Source organism: Hemitrygon akajei, chromosome 8 (assembly GCF_048418815.1).
Source record: "Hemitrygon akajei chromosome 8, sHemAka1.3, whole genome shotgun sequence".
NCBI classification, from domain to species: domain Eukaryota; kingdom Metazoa; phylum Chordata; class Chondrichthyes; order Myliobatiformes; family Dasyatidae; genus Hemitrygon; species Hemitrygon akajei.
The window spans coordinates 28,629,252-28,647,846 of record NC_133131.1 but is presented as its reverse complement, the minus strand read 5'-3'; the positions used below and the strand labels follow the sequence as shown (position 1 = coordinate 28,647,846).

General features: G+C 41.6%; 1 protein-coding gene across 5 annotated transcripts in view; it reads right to left on the bottom strand.

Moving 5' to 3' along the window:
* LOC140731758 (rab effector Noc2-like) overlaps positions 1 to 18,595 on the bottom strand; it is a 237,000-nt gene that overhangs the window by 7,832 nt on the left and 210,573 nt on the right. The window lies entirely within an intron of this gene.

Here is an 18,595-nt window from a genome sequence, read left to right as displayed (position 1 = left end):
GTTTACAGGACTCCCATGAATGTGGAGCAGCGTATATTGGCCAGGCAGGGCGCACGATGGAAACCTGCATGAAGGCGTGTAGGAGGAGGTGTAGATGTTTGGGTTACCTGGAGAAATCGGTGGTAGCAGAAAATTGCATTCGCAATGGCCATAGGACAGCACAGAACTACTGCGTCGCAACAATGGCTTTTGGGACCGCCTGGTAAAGGAAGCCATTGAAATAAAACTAGAGAAAAAGAATTTTAACAAAGACAAAGGTCTTGCTCTTATTAAGAACTGGAATTCAATTGTAAACAAGGTGGGAAGCTGAAACCTGATTAGATGATGACGAACCAATCAGGAGGGACGGACAACCAGACTAGATATGCCACCAGACAAGACATGTCCAGGCATCATCCCTGATGAAGATGGCAGAGTTTGTTATCAAAGCGTCGGTTAAAATTGATAACTGAACTTAGCTGGAAGCACAATAAGTGTTTATTAATCAAGTCCTCTTTGCAATCATTATATCCTGTTCCATTATGAACAAGATGTAGTTAATTATTATCATCAGCAAAGTTGTTAACTATGCCATTACATTCATATCCAGATCACTTACATAAATAATGAATAACAGAGGATCCAACAATGATCCTTGGGGCAGTCCATCAGTCACAGGGCTCCAATCAGAGAACCAACCTTTGACCGTCACCCTCTGGTTCCCATTATCAAGCCAATTCCAAATACACCTCAGTCGTTCCTCCTAAATCCCATCTGGCCAAACCTTCCAGATCAACCTGCAATGTAGGATCTTGGCAAAGGCCTTACTGAAGACCATGCCAACAGCATCTACTGCTCTTTCTGTACCTATCCCTTTAGTTACCTCTTCAAAACTCTCCAAAAGATTCCTCAGACATAATGCCCTATGCTGCCTATTCCTGATTAAAGTTCAAAGTCAATGCATTATCAAAGTACATACATATATAGAAGTTGAGTACCACTTCTCCAAAATGCTTGGGGCTGAAAGGGTTTTGGATTTTGGGATATATAATGACATAGCTTTCGATTGCCATCATTTCTGACTCTGAATTTATGTGCTACTGATAAGCAATCTTGGTCCTACACTTGTTCATCATAAATACGTACTTAACAGTAAAACTGATTACATACCATTAATATAATGAAAATATAATAGAAACATAGAAAACCTACAGCACAATACAGGTCCTTCAGCCCACAAAGTTGTGCCGAACGTGTCCCTACCTTAGAAATTACCAGGCTTACCTATAGCCCTCTATTTTACTTAGCTCCATGTACCTATCTAAAAGTCTCTTAAAAGACCCTATCGTATCCGCCTCCACCACCATTGTCGGCAGCGCATTCCACGCACTTACCACTCTCTGAGTAAAAAACTTACCCCTGACATCTCCTCTGTACCTACTCTCAGCACCTTAAACCTGTGTCCTCTTGTGGCAACCATTTCATCCCTGGGAAAAAGCCTCTGACTACCCATATGATCAATGCCTCTCATCATCTTAAACACCCCTATCAGGACACCTCTCATCCTCCGTCGCTCCAAGGAGAAAAGGCCGAGTTCACTCAACCTATTCTCATAAGGCATGCTCCCCAATCCAGGCAACATCCTTATAAATCTCCTCTGTACCTTTTCTACGGCTTCTACATCCTTCCTGTAGTGAGGAGACCAGAACTGAGCACAGTACTCCAAATGGGGTCTGACCAGGGTCCTATATAGCTGCAACATTACCTCTCGGCTCCTAAATTCAATTCCACAATTGATGAAGGCCAATACACCATACGTCTTCTTAACCACAGAGTCAACCTGCGCAGCTGCTTTGAGCGTCCTATGGACTCCGACCCCAAGATCCCTCTGATCCTCCATACCAAGAGTCTTACCATTAATACGATATTCTGTCATCATATTTGACCCACCAAAATGAACCACTTCACAATTACCTGGCTTGAACTCCATTTGCCACTTCTCAGCCCAGTTTTGCATCCTATTAATGTCCCGCTGTAACCTCTGACAGACCTCCACACTATCCACAACACCTCCAACCTTTGTGTCATCAGCGAACTTACTAACCCATCCCTCCACTTCCTCATCCAGGTCTCTTATAAAAATCACGAAGAGTAAGGGTCCTATAACAGATCCCTGAGGCACTCCACTGGTGACCGACTTCCATGAAGAATATGACCCATCTATAACCACTCTCTGCCTTCTGTGGGCAAGCCAGTTCTGGATCCACAAAGCAATGCCCCTTGGATCCCATGCCTCTTTACTTTCTCAATAAGCCTTGCATGGGGTACCTTATCAAATGCCTTGCTGAAATCCATATACATTACATCTACTGCTCTTCCTTCATCAATGTGTTTAGTCACATCCTCAAAAAATTCAATCAGGCTCGTAAGGCATGTCCTGCCCTCGACAAAGCCATGCTGACTATTCCTAATCATATTATGCCTCTCCAAATGTTCATAAATCCTGCCTCTCAGGATCTTCTCCAACTTACCAACCACTGAGGTAAGACTCACTGGTCTATAATTTTCTGGACTATCTCACACCACTGCCCATGAACAGAGAAAGCCACCAAAAGTGGTGGATACAGCCCAGTCCATCACAAGCAAAGCTCTTCCCAACATTGAGTACAGTTACAAGGAGTGCTACTACAAGAAAGCAGCACCCATCATCAAAGATTCCCACCATCCAAGCCATGCCCTTTCTCATTACTACCATATATAGGTAAGAGGTACAGAAACCTCAGATGCTGCTGCATCATGTTCAGGAACCGTTACCACCCTCCGACCATCAGGTTCCTGAATCGTTTGAGAGTAACATCAATCACCACACTGAACTGATTCTGTGCCCTGCAGACACTTCACAACTCTCAGTATCATTTTTAATTTGCACTGCTCAACTTTTTTTTTGCACATTTGTCGTTTGTTTTTTGTAAATTCCATTATATATTTTTTTCTCCTGTAAATGCCTACAAGAAAATGAATCTCAATATAGTATATGGCAATTTGATAGCACTTTGATAATAAATTTAGTTTGATCATCAAAAAAAATATCTCTATGAGGACCTCCACAATTTATTCCCACAGCTCCTATAAGGTCCGAAGTCACACTTGGTCAGGCCTGCTATTTGCCCACCATATTGCGCTTTAACATTTGCAAATACCACCTTCCTCATATTAAGATCTTAGACCTGTTATGAAACCAGTAACTGGTTTCACTTACCAGCAAAGATAGATATGTCAGTTGAAGTCCAATGGTACTATTTTCAAAAGTTTTATTAATAAAGGGGCACAAAAATTAAGGTTAATACAAACATTCAGATAACATGCGTCAATACTCAATCTAAAACGCAGGTACATTAATAATCACTCAGAAATAAGCTCTTTCGTTGTCTAGGGTATAATACTGAGTCCAATTGGAAATATAAAGAGTCACTCTGAAGTCTGCAGGCTTTTCCCTTTTGGTGTCACGTGTTGGAGAGAGAGAGAGAGATTGTTAGGAAAAGAGACACTTGCCGTTGTCTTTATGAATCAAATCCTCAGCCTCAGAGGATTTGGCTTCCCTGGTGTTAAATAAAAGCGGTTTTCCGTTGGTTCTAGCCACAAACCCCGCATTCGGAATTTAACGCACGTGGCTTGCTTCAAAATGGCTTCCCGTTCCCACGGGAAACGGTATCGTGCTTCTTGGTGTCTCCTTGGTGCGTCTGAGGGTCGTCCTCTTTCAGACCCTTCTTTATACTGCCTCACGGGATCTCAGGTGTCAATCAGGTTGCAGGTGATGCAATCTCTCTCTCAACCAGCCCACTTTGCCCGAGGGCTTTACAATGTCCCTGCGAGTTGGCACGTCTGCAGTTCCCAGGTGTCTCCTGAGAACAATGCCACAGTCTCCAGCTTTTGTCCCAGTGGAATGCGGTATCCAGCACGTCGCTGTCTTTCCATTTCCTGTGTCCATTCGGCCTGTCTCTCTCTCTCTCTCTTGCTCTCTCTCTCGGGTCATTGACCCCCCTTTCACTAGGGCTCTTGCAATTCTCACAAAGGAGGGGGCTGGTATCATAACACCTCCCCTCTTAAAAAGGTTTTTACCAGCGGTTAAAACCCAGAGTGGTACAGTCTTACAGAAATTTTGAATCTAATACAATACAGAAGCTTTTCTTTTCACTACAGAGTAATACAGTTATACATTCAAGTCAGCATCTAAACAGTTAACAAGTACAGTGCCCCTTTAGTTAATATCTTAACATCTTAATATCTTAAAGTCTTGTAGCATCAGACTTCAATTCAATAACCACCTATTTATTTATTGTTTTCAGCAACAAAACTGCAGAGGTGTGATCTTAGCTTAGGTGCATCTACAAAAGTTTATGCGAATACTAATCGTTTCGGTCGGTTTACTTCGCCGGCAGGTCTCCAAAGGTCTGTCTTTATTATTCACAGGCTTTGGCGCAACCCGTAAAACCTGCTTTGCTGTTTAAAAAAAAAATGGCATCCCCATTAACCGTCACCTCTTTTCTGGCGAGTCCCCCCGTTGGGACTTTGAGTAATTTGGCGTGGTGAACTCCCGCCCGCCTCGTTCATCGGGGCTATTTTTTCAACACCATGCCCCAAACTGTCAAGACCCTTCAGGCTATTTGTTTTTAATTCCAACTCCTCTTTCAGGTAGCATTTCGAATGCAACCTCTTCACACCCCACCCTGGCGTAACAATAGAGTGGGGGGCCCCGCTATTTCCCGACTCACTCTGTGAGCGATCTGCCAGGTTTAAAATTTCTTCCTTCGACTTGGGAACTACAGACTTTCCGTTTCCTTCAATAACAATCCTCATTCCCCCCTTAAATTCGGCATTAACCTTGGCCCCACTCTCGAATACAAACACCGTGGAACTCACACTTCCCACGGTTACCAAGGTTAACCCTTTTCCTACTGAACCAACCCTATCTGATCCACAAAGACGGCCGCCCCGTTCCCCTGAATCAAACACCTCAGACTTCCCCTGAGCTCTGTTACCAGGTTCAGCACCACGTGCGCCCCCATCTTGGACACACTCAAACGGGACATTGGCCCCTTCCAGGCTTTCAATACCCGTACCTTTTTCAAATTCTAACGTCCCCCGATCCTTCCAGTTACTCTCTAGGCAGCCCCCCGTTGGGGAAGGCGCAACCCTGCGAGCTGAAACAACCTCCTCGGCCATTTCAGCTGACTTCTCCACAGCAAGGATACCCTTCCTCTCTAAGACTGCCCTCATTTCACTCTCGGGACCATCGAGAACACCTTTAGAACTCTGAACTTCTTCAAACAATTCTGCCAAACCAGACAGATTAACCATGTCCAACTCTGGACATTTTAACAACTTTATCCGTTTCTCAACTTTAGTTCCTACCTCTAGGACCTTTCTCTTCACTAAGGGCAGGGCTATTTCCTCTCCCTTACACCCTTTTACTTTACTGCTTTCTGTTTTTCCACCCTCGGAACCCTCATGGTACAGGGTCGGTAAAAACATCTTGGCCAGATTACTGCTGGCCCGATTTAAACTGCTCACTGCTTTTCTGGACAGGCTGCGTGTGACCGCGCATGCGCGATAGCTTTGGGACTCTAGGGGCGGGGCCACCGCACTCGCCCGTCTGCGGGTCGGCATCATAGCTGCCACCGTTTCAAAAAACAAGAAATAACTATCAACATCCGTCCCTTCGAACGGAGGTACTACTCTCAGCTCCCGACTAACATTAAACCGCTCTCTCCTTAGCTCCTCCCTCTCTCTTTCTCTCCCCGCTGCCGCTCTCTCGGCTGCTGCTAACTCTCTGATCCGAATTTCATGCTGTCTTTGCCTCTCAGCTTGATCCTGCTCGTTCTCCAGTTCTAACCCCTTCGCCAAATTTAACAAGTCTGCTTTGGCGCTCACAGTCGCGTTTTTCATAAATTCACACACGTTCATCTTTGCTGGTTTTCTGTCTGGCTACCTGCGAAACCAGATTTAAGTTTGGACTTACAGCCCGATTCACTGACCCTCCCGTTTGGTTTCAAATCCCGGACGAGCCCCCACTTGTTATGAAACCAGTAACTGGTTTCACTTACCAGCAAAGATAGATATGTCAGTTGAAGTCCAATGGTACTATTTTCAAAAGTTTTATTAATAAAGGGGCACAAAAATTAAGGTTAATACAAACATTCAGATAACATGCGTCAATACTCAATCTAAAACGCAGGTACATTAATAATCACTCAGAAATAAGCTCTTTCGTTGTCTAGGGTATAATACTGAGTCCAATTGGAAATATAAAGAGTCACTCTGAAGTCTGCAGGCTTTTCCCTTTTGGTGTCACGTGTTGGAGAGAGAGAGAGAGATTGTTAGGAAAAGAGACACTTGCCGTTGTCTTTATGAATCAAATCCTCAGCCTCAGAGGATTTGGCTTCCCTGGTGTTAAATAAAAGCGGTTTTCCGTTGGTTCTAGCCACAAACCCCGCATTCGGAATTTAACGCACGTGGCTTGCTTCAAAATGGCTTCCCGTTCCCACGGGAAACGGTATCGTGCTTCTTGGTGTCTCCTTGGTGCGTCTGAGGGTCGTCCTCTTTCAGACCCTTCTTTATACTGCCTCACGGGATCTCAGGTGTCAATCAGGTTGCAGGTGATGCAATCTCTCTCTCAACCAGCCCACTTTGCCCGAGGGCTTTACAATGTCCCTGCGAGTTGGCACGTCTGCAGTTCCCAGGTGTCTCCTGAGAACAATGCCACAGTCTCCAGCTTTTGTCCCAGTGGAATGCGGTATCCAGCACGTCGCTGTCTTTCCATTTCCTGTGTCCATTCGGCCTGTCTCTCTCTCTCTCTCTTGCTCTCTCTCTCGGGTCATTGACCCCCCTTTCACTAGGGCTCTTGCAATTCTCACAAAGGAGGGGGCTGGTATCATAACAGACCTCACTACTTATTACCCTCGAATACCCTGTATTTTTCAAGATTGTGCTAATTTGGTCTGAATATAACATGAACGTGATTCAAAACCACACAGACAAAATTCAAATCAAAACTTTGTAACTAATTTGTGGTTGCAAACTGGTTCAGCAGCAGCCATTGCTACATTTGACGAGCGGTACTTTCTTTTCAGTTTGGGAAATGGGTGGACTGGCAAAATTTGCTGAACTGGCAGCCTTCCACCTGATGTTGTGTCAGTTCTTTGCCACTGATTGTCACTGATAGTCAGTCACATAGTGGCCTTTGGATCACTAAATAGTGCCCATCAGCGACAGTGAGGGCGGCCCGATGGACTAAGAGAGTTTTGAAGTGCTGTGTGTGCAGAGTTTGCACATTCTCACCAGCACCTAGTGGGTTTCTCCCAGGTCTCAAAGGCTTGTTGACCATCATAAATCACCTGTTAGTGAAGAATGCTGAAAAGAATCAAAAATGGGCATCTTTAAGTGAGAAAACCAGCGTCAGGTTCACACAAATAAGGAGAAGGGGAGTGGAGTCAATGGGATTTCTCCACTGGAAGCTAGCACACTCCCAGTGGACCAAATGTCCTCCTTCTGTGTCAGTGTGGTAAGAAAAGGAAGGATCAGCGTCTCTGGCTCAGACCGGAACATGGGGATAGAGATGTGGAGAGAACAGTAACATTTCATTATTATTAAGGAAAACGTAGTCCAAATTTGAAAGATGTTCAAGCATGATGATTCTGATCTGTTGAGCGCTCATCCCGTTGTGCTCAGAGAGGGGTAATAAACATCAAACTGTTGACATGGGAAGGTTCACCTCTTTTTCAGAGAAGAGCAAAATGAATCTCAACAAAAGGTGATAGTTCCCTTTATGTTTCTGCTGTCATAAAAGCTACACTAACTTCACATGCTGCGATACAATTATTATGATCTCTGACATAATTACACTCATAAAACTTAAAAGACAAATAAATGGCATTGGTTTTGTGTAGCTGACCATTTCACTCATCAATTATTCAGATTGCTTGCTGCCAGGTGAAGCATATTATTCAGTCTCATTCTATTAAGATCATTAGAATATTATATTTAATGAATTTCCTTTCAAAATAGTGTGCCAGTTTTCAGGCAGCTGCAATAAGCAATAAAATTCTCATTTATTTATATAATGAAAATCTGCATGAAATTCTAAAATCAAAAGATGACCTGAACTTTTATTTGAAATACAACATGTTGATAGCATATAGGAAATAATAGTTTATACTTCATGTGGGTACAAGTGGCAAGGGAATTATTTTTTCGTGACGGATATTCAGTTCCAGAGCCCGAGAGGCTTATTGCTAACCTCAGCTTTCTACTACAGCAGTATGACATTTCCAAAGGTCAGAGCTGTTTATGACAAAGTTAAACTTTCAACAGAAGTTATGTGTTATTGTGACACTACTCAACCGGTCTATCCACCTTGCTCTTGTTTGCCTCCTTATTGCCATCTGGGATTTTATCAACAGTGGTGTCATCTGCAAATTCACAGATGGCATTTGAGCTATGCTTAGCCACACAGTCATGAACGTAGACAGAGTAGAGGAGTGGACTATGCATGGATCCTTGCGGTGAACCTGTGCTGATTGTCAGCAAGGAGGAGATGTTATCACCAATCCATATTGACTGTGGCCTCCAAATGAGGAGATTGTGTATCTAGGTGCAGAGGGAGGTACAGAAGCCTGGTGATTAACTCTAAGGGATGATGATAAAGAACAATGGGCTTCAAAGAAGCCTGAAATACATTATGTTTTGCTGTTGTCTAGATGCTCCTAAGCAGAGTGGAGAGCCAGTGAGAATGTGTACACTATAGATCTATGGCAGTGGTAGGTGTATTGCTGCAGGTGTAGGTCCTCACTCAGACCCTGTTGATTCCAGCCAAAACCCAGCTGAAACCATATCATAAAGGTAGTTTGAGTGCTACCGGCCAAGAGTCATTGGGCTATAGCTACTGGTCAGCAGTCAATGGGCTCACTCATTCTGTTCTTCTTGGTCAAGGGTATGATTGCTGCCCTTTTAAAGCAGGTGGGAACGTCAAACTGCAAATGTAGGAGGTTGAAGAAGTCCTTTGCACACTCCAACCAGTAGGTCAGCACAGGATTTCAGTACCCAGCCAGGTACACCACATCAGGGCCTGATGCCTTGTGAGGTTCCGCCCTCTTGGCAGCAGCCTCAGAGACAGAGATAACAAAGCTACAATGCTATTCCTGAATGAGATTTAGGCCTATCACTTCAAATATACAGAAATAGATTATTAAACAACCTTTGACAGCCTTCCCATGTCCTAGCAGGCAGTACATTTTTTTAAAATTGAGAACAAGTAGCAAGGCATAATAAATTTAAAAGTTTGTATACTGAAGGTAACCGAAGTGGATAGGAGAGGAATCCCAAGAGATTGAATAGAATTGGATTAATAGGATTCTAAGACAATGTCAAATTTAAGTATAGAACAGATTATAAAATAATTTTCTGTTAGGCACATTGTTGACAAATGCAAGTAATTATTCTGAATAGCACACAAAGAGCGTTGGAGGAACTCAGCAGATCAGCCCACATCTATGGATAGAAATAAATAGTCAATGTTTCGGGCCAAGATCATTTCATCAGAACTTCCAAAGTTATTCTGAATAGCTGAAAATAAGGTACAGTATGAAGTTGTGAAGACTGCAATGCAGAGCTAAGCTGTGTACAGCAACTGGAGTCAGGCTGTGGATAAACTGAAAAGTATGGTAGGGTGTGATTTTTAATACCTACACCATCAGTGTGCAGAACAGGTCTTGTAACCTTCCACACAAAGTGGGCAAAAAAATTGGCTGGTGTGAGGGGCTGGGAAATCCATTCAAAAGGATGACTTTAATGCAGCATGGAGCCTTTCTCAGAGCAGGGAAGTCGATGAGTGGTGGGTAGGATGTCTAAGACAAACATTTTCATTTGTATTGACTTCCCATTTCTCTACGTTCTCTGTACACAGAGAAAATATTAATATATTGATTATAAACAATTTAAAATCACTTAACATCCAAACAACCTTTGTAAAGTTGTCTCAGAATATGTAGCAATGAGAAAGGTCTGTTTTGCACAGCAGGTCAATAGTCCAACCTATTAAACATATTATCAATTCTTTGCCGGATTTTTATGTGGCCAATCCCAATCACTTAAAGAGGAAACTTCAAGGCTGCATCTCCTTCTTCCGAAGGAGAAGAGACCAAGACACAATCCATTATTCCAGTAATTTGAATGTAGAATAACCAGAACTAGAAGACAACATGAGTAAAGGGTCAATGAAGCTAATTAGAGAGACATAAATGAGAAGTCTCTGCAATTCTCATCAACCTTCCATCACAGGACCATAGTTAATTATACGGAAGGTGGCCATTCAAGCCATCCTGGCCATCCTAGCCAAGAAAGAGATATTCAACTTAACACCAGTTTCCAGGTTTTAGCCTGTATCCTTATGAGCTACAGTTAATCAAGTGCTCATCACACTTCCATTAAAGTGCTTCTGCATCTCTTCCACAGTACATCACCATCACAGATGCCAGTCCTCTCTGGCATTCTGCTAATGAGATGAGTGGGCTGCCCCAGGCATCAGTGTTGGGTCCTCTGTTCTTCTTCTTCAGCTGTCCATTGGTTTTCGATGATGACTGAGGCCTGGGCAAGCTTGTATGGAAGATGTGCAGTTGCCACGCTGCAAGTCTCCCCTCTCCATGCCACCCCTGTTGTCCAAGGGAAGGGCATTAAGGGCCCATACAGCTTGGCACCGGTATCATTGCAGAGCAATGTGTGGTTAAGTGCCTTGCTCAAGAACACAACACGCTGCCTCAGCTGAGGCTCGAACTAGCGACCTTCAGATCACTAGACCGACACCTTAATCACTTGGCCACTTGGGTCCTCTGTTATTCATTATTTAAATATGTACGATTAGCAACTTTGCTGATGATAATAATTAGGGGGTCTTATTGATAATGAAGCAGGTTACGACTAATTTCAAAGAGATCTTGATCAGCTAGGGAGATGGGCTAAGGAAAGGCAAATGGATTTCAACTCAGATATGTAAATGCGAAGTGATGCATTCTGGACATTCAAATCAGGGTAGTGCTTACTGAGTGTACAGCAGGGTGGTGGTGCATGCTTTCAAATAGAGGGAACTGGGAGTGCAAATGCACAGTTCACTGAAAGTAGCCACACTAATAGACAAGATGGTGAAGAAGGCACTGAGTGTTCTGGCCTTCATCATTCAGGGCACTGAGTTCAGGAGTAGGGGCATTATGCTACAATTATGTAAGTCATTGGTGATACTGCACATAACATTGTGTACAGCTTTGGCCATCCTGTTATAGGAAAGATGTCATCAAGCTAGAGAGGATGCAAAGGAGATTTACAAGGACTACATGGCCTGAGTTCTTGGAAGAGATCGGCCATGCTGATTTCACTGGACAACAAAGATTTTGCTTCCTGAATACCTTTAGGTGTATCTTATGAATTTTGGGCTACTGATTATGAAAATCACCATGAAATCTCCCTATCATGCACCATTTTTAAAAATAAACTTATGTTTATTATTTCAATTCATAAGTCAATTAAAATGTTGGCTACAATGTAAGCTGGAAAGTTTCCTATCTTGTCCAGGCATACTTGGGCGGCGTGGCTGCTGCATGGCAGGACAGGTTTTAGTAATAATTATTGGGTTCAGGACTGTAAGGATGGAATTTGCTATCACCTGGCACAAAAATTTCTGTGAAGCATTTTGATATTTGAGACAGATGCTTCCCAGAATAACTGATGCCAAGATTAAGGAAAGCATTTTTGTTGGTCCACAAATCAAACAGGTCATCAATGACAGGCAGTTTGAAGAATTTCTAGTGGGTCTGGAGAAAATCACATGGAAGGCATTCAAGGAAGTTGTTGACATTTTTCTCGACATCTACAGAGCACCAAACTACATACAGCTGGTTGAAAACATGCTTCAAGCATATAAAACCATGAAATGCAACATATCACTAAAGATTCATTTTCTGCATTCCCATTTAGACCTTTCCCTGCAAATCTTGGTGCTGTTAGTGATGAGCACGGTGAAAGGTTTCACCAGGACATTGTGGTCATGGAGAAAAGATACCAGGGCAACTGGAATCCATCAATCCTGGCAAATTACTGTTGGACACTTAAGCAAGAAGCCTCAGGCACTGAGTACAAATGAAAATCATTAACAAAATGTTTTTAACTTAGTTGAACTATTGCAAAGCATCAGCACCATTATGCAATTAAACACATTATATTCAATAAAAGTTAAAATGTTATTTCTCCAAATTCCTACATGATACAAGTAGTCTGAGATTATATTTGTGTTCATCTTCAAGCGGTCTATCATAAACAAAAAAAAAATTCTGAGGAAGCAACACTTCTGAAAAAAATTGTTGTCCAGTGTTTTTTATTCTCTGGAGCACAGGAGAATGAGGAGTGATCTCACAGGTATAAAATTAAGAGTGGTATAGATAAGGTAGATGTACATTTCTTTTCCCAGGGTTGGGGAGACCAAAACTAGATGGCACCTCTACAAGATAAGTGTTAAGAATTAAAAGAGACCTGAATTGTAATCTCTATACACAGAGGGTAATGAGTACCTGGAATGAGCTGAAAGAGGAAGTGGACAAAGTAGGTACAATTGCAGCAATGAAGAGGTATATTGAGGGGAGGGACCTGGAGGGTTTTGGGTAGAACATGGTCAACTGGGAGTAGCAGGGAGGATGTCGTGGTCGGCATTGGCCAGCTGGGCTGGAGGACCTGTTTCTCTGGTGTTTTATTGTATGAATATCCCATGACATGTTCTGCACATTAAATGTTAAGATGACATGATATTAAAATATCCCGTGCATCACTGATCATTTGTTAAATCAAAGAAGGAGTTAACATATGCAAATCCAACAACCAAGAACAGAAATAGACAGTCAACCATTAATCACCTCCGCAGCTAAAAATAATAAAGGTGAGTTGTTTTTTTTAATGGAAAGGATCTTCTGGACCTTGTTGTGACACAAATAGTGGCCAATTGTTCTCAATTACCTGATGGTCTGAGTCTATTAAACAACTGGCATTACCTGTGAAAAATAGCAGGTAATTCAGTCATGGCATTCAATGAAGGACAAGTCTCCTAAGAATGTTGTTATGCATTTTTGGCCTAAAGTTCTTCTCAAGCAGAAATAATAACTACCAACGTTTGCAAAAATACTATTGCCTACTGCCTGACCAGTAACAGATTTGTTATGGGTTGTACCTTTACTCTGTTAATATGTCAATTGCTTGTCTTAAACCTTCAACAGATCTGAAATTGACCCTCAGCCGTTTGAATCAGAGAACCAGATCCAGGCTGATAACAATATCCATCAGAGAGTAGTACATTCATAATTAACATCACACAAAAACATCAAGTGGGTGTCACCAAGCCAGACAAAATTCAGAAAACATATCTGGAGTTATTCAGAGGAGTTCTGTTGGCCCAAATCTATGTCAGTAATATGTGACGTGAAAGCTGGACAGACTGCAATGTTGCAAACAAGCAATGAATCAAAGACGCCATACAGAAATTATCTGGCTCCAACTTGCACAGCAGGCTATGGTTTGTGCTTAATCTGGTTGAACAACACACAGCAAGTATCGCTGTCTCCTTCGCAAATGGAAAATAAAAGCATCACCCTGCTGGGAATGTGCTGAAACACAATCAGTTTATCACAAGACCAACCTGACTCCATTATACGTTCACACAGGAGGAACCGATTATAAACATCAATTAACTGCTGATTCCACTAAATAGATTACCAAAATCAATGATCATTTCCAATATTTTGTAAGTTGCTTTACCATCAAATAAAATAATTCCCTTCAACTATTTCCAGAAAACATCCTGTGCCATCAAATCTTTTGATCACAACTTCTACTGTCTCAAATTCTACTCTACATATTTGGCTCATATTCAACCAGGAAAGAAAGAGATCTGAAATTAAATATCCAAGTATATGACTGAAGAATTTCCAAAATATAATAGAGCAAGGACTTCTGAAGTACAGTTGTTTCAATGAAGTTAACATAGCAATATGTACATCCAGCAAGATTTCATGGAAGGCTTGCATCTCTGATGGATTAATATCGGCCAAGGTCACAGGAATAGCTCCCCTCCCCTACTCCACAGAATCTTTACATAAAGCTGAGATAGCAGACAATTTCTACATGTGCTTGCACAAGTGACATCTGTTCAGCCCATATGATAACCAGGGTATCATATGCAACAGAATATCACAGCCAAATATACTCATAAAAACCCGTTACCTGTTCACGTTTTCCACTTTAACATAAATTTTTAGGTACACTTTGAACAGTACAGCAGTGTTGTAGTGAAAGTTCCATTATTGGCACACAACTCTAAGTGATCCATTATTATCAAGAGGACAGTATTCTCTCTCTTTACCTCTGATGCTGCCTGACCTGCTGAGTAATTCCATTATTTACAACACAATGGAAGTGACATAGCTCATAAACATACAGGCTAAAACCTGGGAACTGGTGTTAAGCTGAATATCTCTTTCTTGGCCAGGATGGCCAGGATGATTTGAATGGCCACCTTCAGTATAATTAAATATGGTCCTGTGATGGAAGGTTGCTAGGAATTGCAGTGACTTCCATTTATGTCTCTCTAATTAGCTTCCTTGACCCTTATCAATTACACAGGGAAAATTGTACAAATATCACAACTAGAGTCCAAAAAGGCAACTTTTAAAATATGTTTTCCTATTTCATATTGTTACTAACAATCTGCATGTCCTTGGGCATGTTTCTCTAATTTAAGTTACCACCTACATTTTAAAATTCTTAATATGTCAGTTTACATACAACACAATGGAAGTGATAAAGGCTGCAAATAGGATCTATGAACTCACCATAAGTTTATCAGATAGGTCTGGCCATATTTGACAGGTGCATCTAAAACACCAAACAGCAGAATATACTGAAGATGACAGAGTGGATGGGATCTGACTTCACTGCTCCAACTGCTTCACTTAGCCATCACACTGGTGTAAATTTCTAGCCTCTAGATCATCTAAGACCTTACTTTCCAGGTAAGAGTTTTTGAACAGTAATCAGAATAGGAATCCTGACCACTTGTTATTTTTCTTCTCTCTCCATTCCTGAATGATTGCAGGTTGGAGAAAAACCAGTTAATTTTGTCATGATAACCCAGCCAATATCAGGGTTAATAATTAGTTTCTTCTTAAATCTGCAGCTTGATACCACCACATCACAAAGGTTACTGTTAAGTTTATCAAAGGAACCTCCACGATGGTCACTCGACATCTCACAATCTACCTGCATCTCATTCCCCCTCTAGTAAAGCTACTGTCCTCTGCAGTTTGTGAACCAAAGGATCAGAATTTGCTGGGTAATTTCCTTGGTGAACTGCTAGCATTTCTCAGCATAAGTGCCATCACATTTGGGTTCACATGCAAGCACAGAATATGAAACAGCTGCAAATTAAGAAACTTTGGCTATCAATTCCTTTCGTCCAAATGTCTTAGGCTGTTCATTATGTTGTTAGAATTGTTTTACTACTGTGAGGTTATCCTTGCTCCCACAAGAGTGAAGAAACAACAGAGTTAGGCAATTTCAGATTAATCACAAAACCAAATTATTTGTATGTAAGCTTATTTAAAATAAATGAAAACAGCTCAAAAAATATTGTTATATCTCCAGCAGTGAAAAGCAATAGCATTGAAACTTAATGAAATAAGATTAAAAATGTTTATCATAAATGCCCTTGCAATTCTTCAATAATTAATTAGTTTGACAATTGGATGAAGAATAAGGAGTCAAATCGCTCCCTCTAATCTCCATTTCGAAGTTTTCACCTCAAGCTAAATGTATTTAGTACACTTAAATTCCTGGGGCAAAAAATTTGAGAATGTAACCAAGAAAGGTTTGACCACAATTGTCTGGTTGCCTTAATAGGTATGTCAACTATAAAACCAAGAAATAACTTTATAATGTTGAAGAATATTTTATTTGAATCCTTGCTATAAATTATAGTTCAGCTAAAAATGGATACAGAATCATATGCCATGAAAGGGTCATAACTTATTGTTATGTTTTATACTCCAAAAATTAATCAAAAGAAAACCATGGGAGTGCAGGGCATAACTCATGTATGTTTCACTTCTGTGAGGCACACAGATAATGATGTGGTGGCATAATGACGTATGCCATTCACATACTTTTACGTACAACCTGTAATAAATTATGTAAACAACAAACAATACTTGAACAAATATGTCAACAACGTTATTCAAATATTACAGAAATATTAAATACACAACTCTCCCCTCTGCTTGCCTATAAACTCCAACTCAATATAGAATACATCTAAACTTATGTAGTGTACATACAATACAATATACTATTTAACAAAACTACTATATAAACATCTACAACATAGAAAATTTTAAATTGTCCTATTTAGGCCTAAAGATTTAATTGTTGTGGAGGATTTCCCACGCTTGTGGGATCATGTCTTTCCCGACAAGATGGAGGGTGGGGGGGGGGGTTACTCTGCTTGGCAGGCGTGACTTGGGGCTGTGAAACAATCTCGGGCAATCTGTGCATAATTTTTCTCTGCAGAAGTAAGGGAACATGATGCAAAGGGTATGGGGTGTTCACTTAATTCACTCATAACATGTGATATGACTGTACCTATATCACAAGACGAGGCATCACAGGCAAGCTTCACTGGACGATGTGGATGAGAACGTGTGAGTGCAGTGTCTACTGTCACCATTCCACTTGCTGTTTGGAAAGCCACCAACATTGCTTTGTCCATTGCCATTTCTGTAGTAATAAGTTCAAGGGGTGGAGAACGGTAGTCACCTTACCTGCTATAATCCTAAAAATCCTGACAAATCCTGAAAAGGACCACAACTGTGACACATCCTTCAGCTTTGAAGCATTCACTACCGCTTGAATTTTCTCAGTACACTTGTGTAATTCTTGTGTAAACCACAGTAAACGATGCATAGTTTAAAGAATTCACACTTGTGCCAAGCTCTAAACCCATAATCATCTAATATTTTTAACATTGTCTTGAGATTTTGGATATGTTCCTTGTCACACTCACTGATAACAATAATGCTATCCACGTATCACTGAGTACCTGGACTGCCTTGCAGTACTTAGCTGGTCCATAGCTTTCTGCCAGTCTACAGGTGCAGATGTTACTCCAGAGATATGTCTATTATAACAATAAAGCCCTTTGTGAGTGCTTATGATGAGAAAAACTTTGGACTCTTCTATCTCTGTCTGTAGGTAGGCCTCAGCTAAGTCCACTTTGCTTAAGTGTTTTCCTCCAGAAAGGTTTGGAAAGATATCCTCTATCATGGGCATAGAGTAGGGCAATAACCTATCCCTGAACGTCAGCAAGATGAAGGAATTGGTTGTTGACTTCAAAAGGAGTAGTGGACCGCACGACCCCATCTACGTCAGTGGTGCGCAGGTGGAACAGGTCAAAAGCTTTAAGTTCCTCGGGGTGAATATCACAAATGACCCTGACTTGGTGTAACCAAGCAGAGTCCACTGCCAAGAAGGCCCACCAGTGCCTTTACTTCCTGATAAAGCTGAAGAAATTTAGCCTGTCCCCTAAAACCCTCACTAATTTTAATAGATGCACCGTAGAAAGCATTCTTCTAGGGTGCATCACAACCTGGTATAGAAGTTGTCCTGTTCAAGGCCGGAAGAAGCTGCAGAAGATTGTGAACACAGCCCAGCACATCACACAAACCAATCTTCCATCCTTGGACTCACTTTACACTACACACTGTCGGAGCAGTGCTGCCAGGATAATCAAGGACACAACCCACCCAGCCAACACACTTTCTGTCCTTCTTCCCTCTGGGAGAAGGTTCAGGAGCTTGAAGATTCATACGGCCAGATTTGGGAACAGCTTCTTTCCATCTGTGATAAGACTGCTGAACGGATCCTGACCCAGACCTGGGCAGTACCTTCCAAATATCCGGACCTGTCTCTCGGGTTTTTTTTTTGCACTACCTTACTTTCTCTTTTCTATTTTTTATTTATGATTTATAATTTAAACTTTTATTATATTTACTATCGATTTGTATTCCAGGGAGCGGGAAGCACAGAATCAAATATCGCTGTGATGATTGTACGCTCTGGTATCAATTGTTTGGTGACAATAAAGTAAAGTATTGATCTACTTTCCATACTGGAATGAAGGTGACCTTAAAATCACCACAGATCCTGACAGACCCATCCTTCTTGGCTACTAGGGCCACTGGTATTGCTCATGGGCTCCACTCAAACTTGGAAAGAATTCCTTCAGTCTCCATGTGATGTAGCTCACTGGCTACATTATCACAGATGGTATAAGCAATGTAAACATTAGGTGTGATATTTTCATTTAACACGATTTTACCTTTGATATGCTTGAGTTTTCCAATGCCATCCTTGAACACTGCTATGGCATCATCCAGTACCTTTCTTAATTTGCTTTCAGTTGGTTTTATTGTAGGAGGTGTGGAATACAATGGTGGATGGATCTCCCATCAAGTTCTCATGGTCTCAGCCAATCACA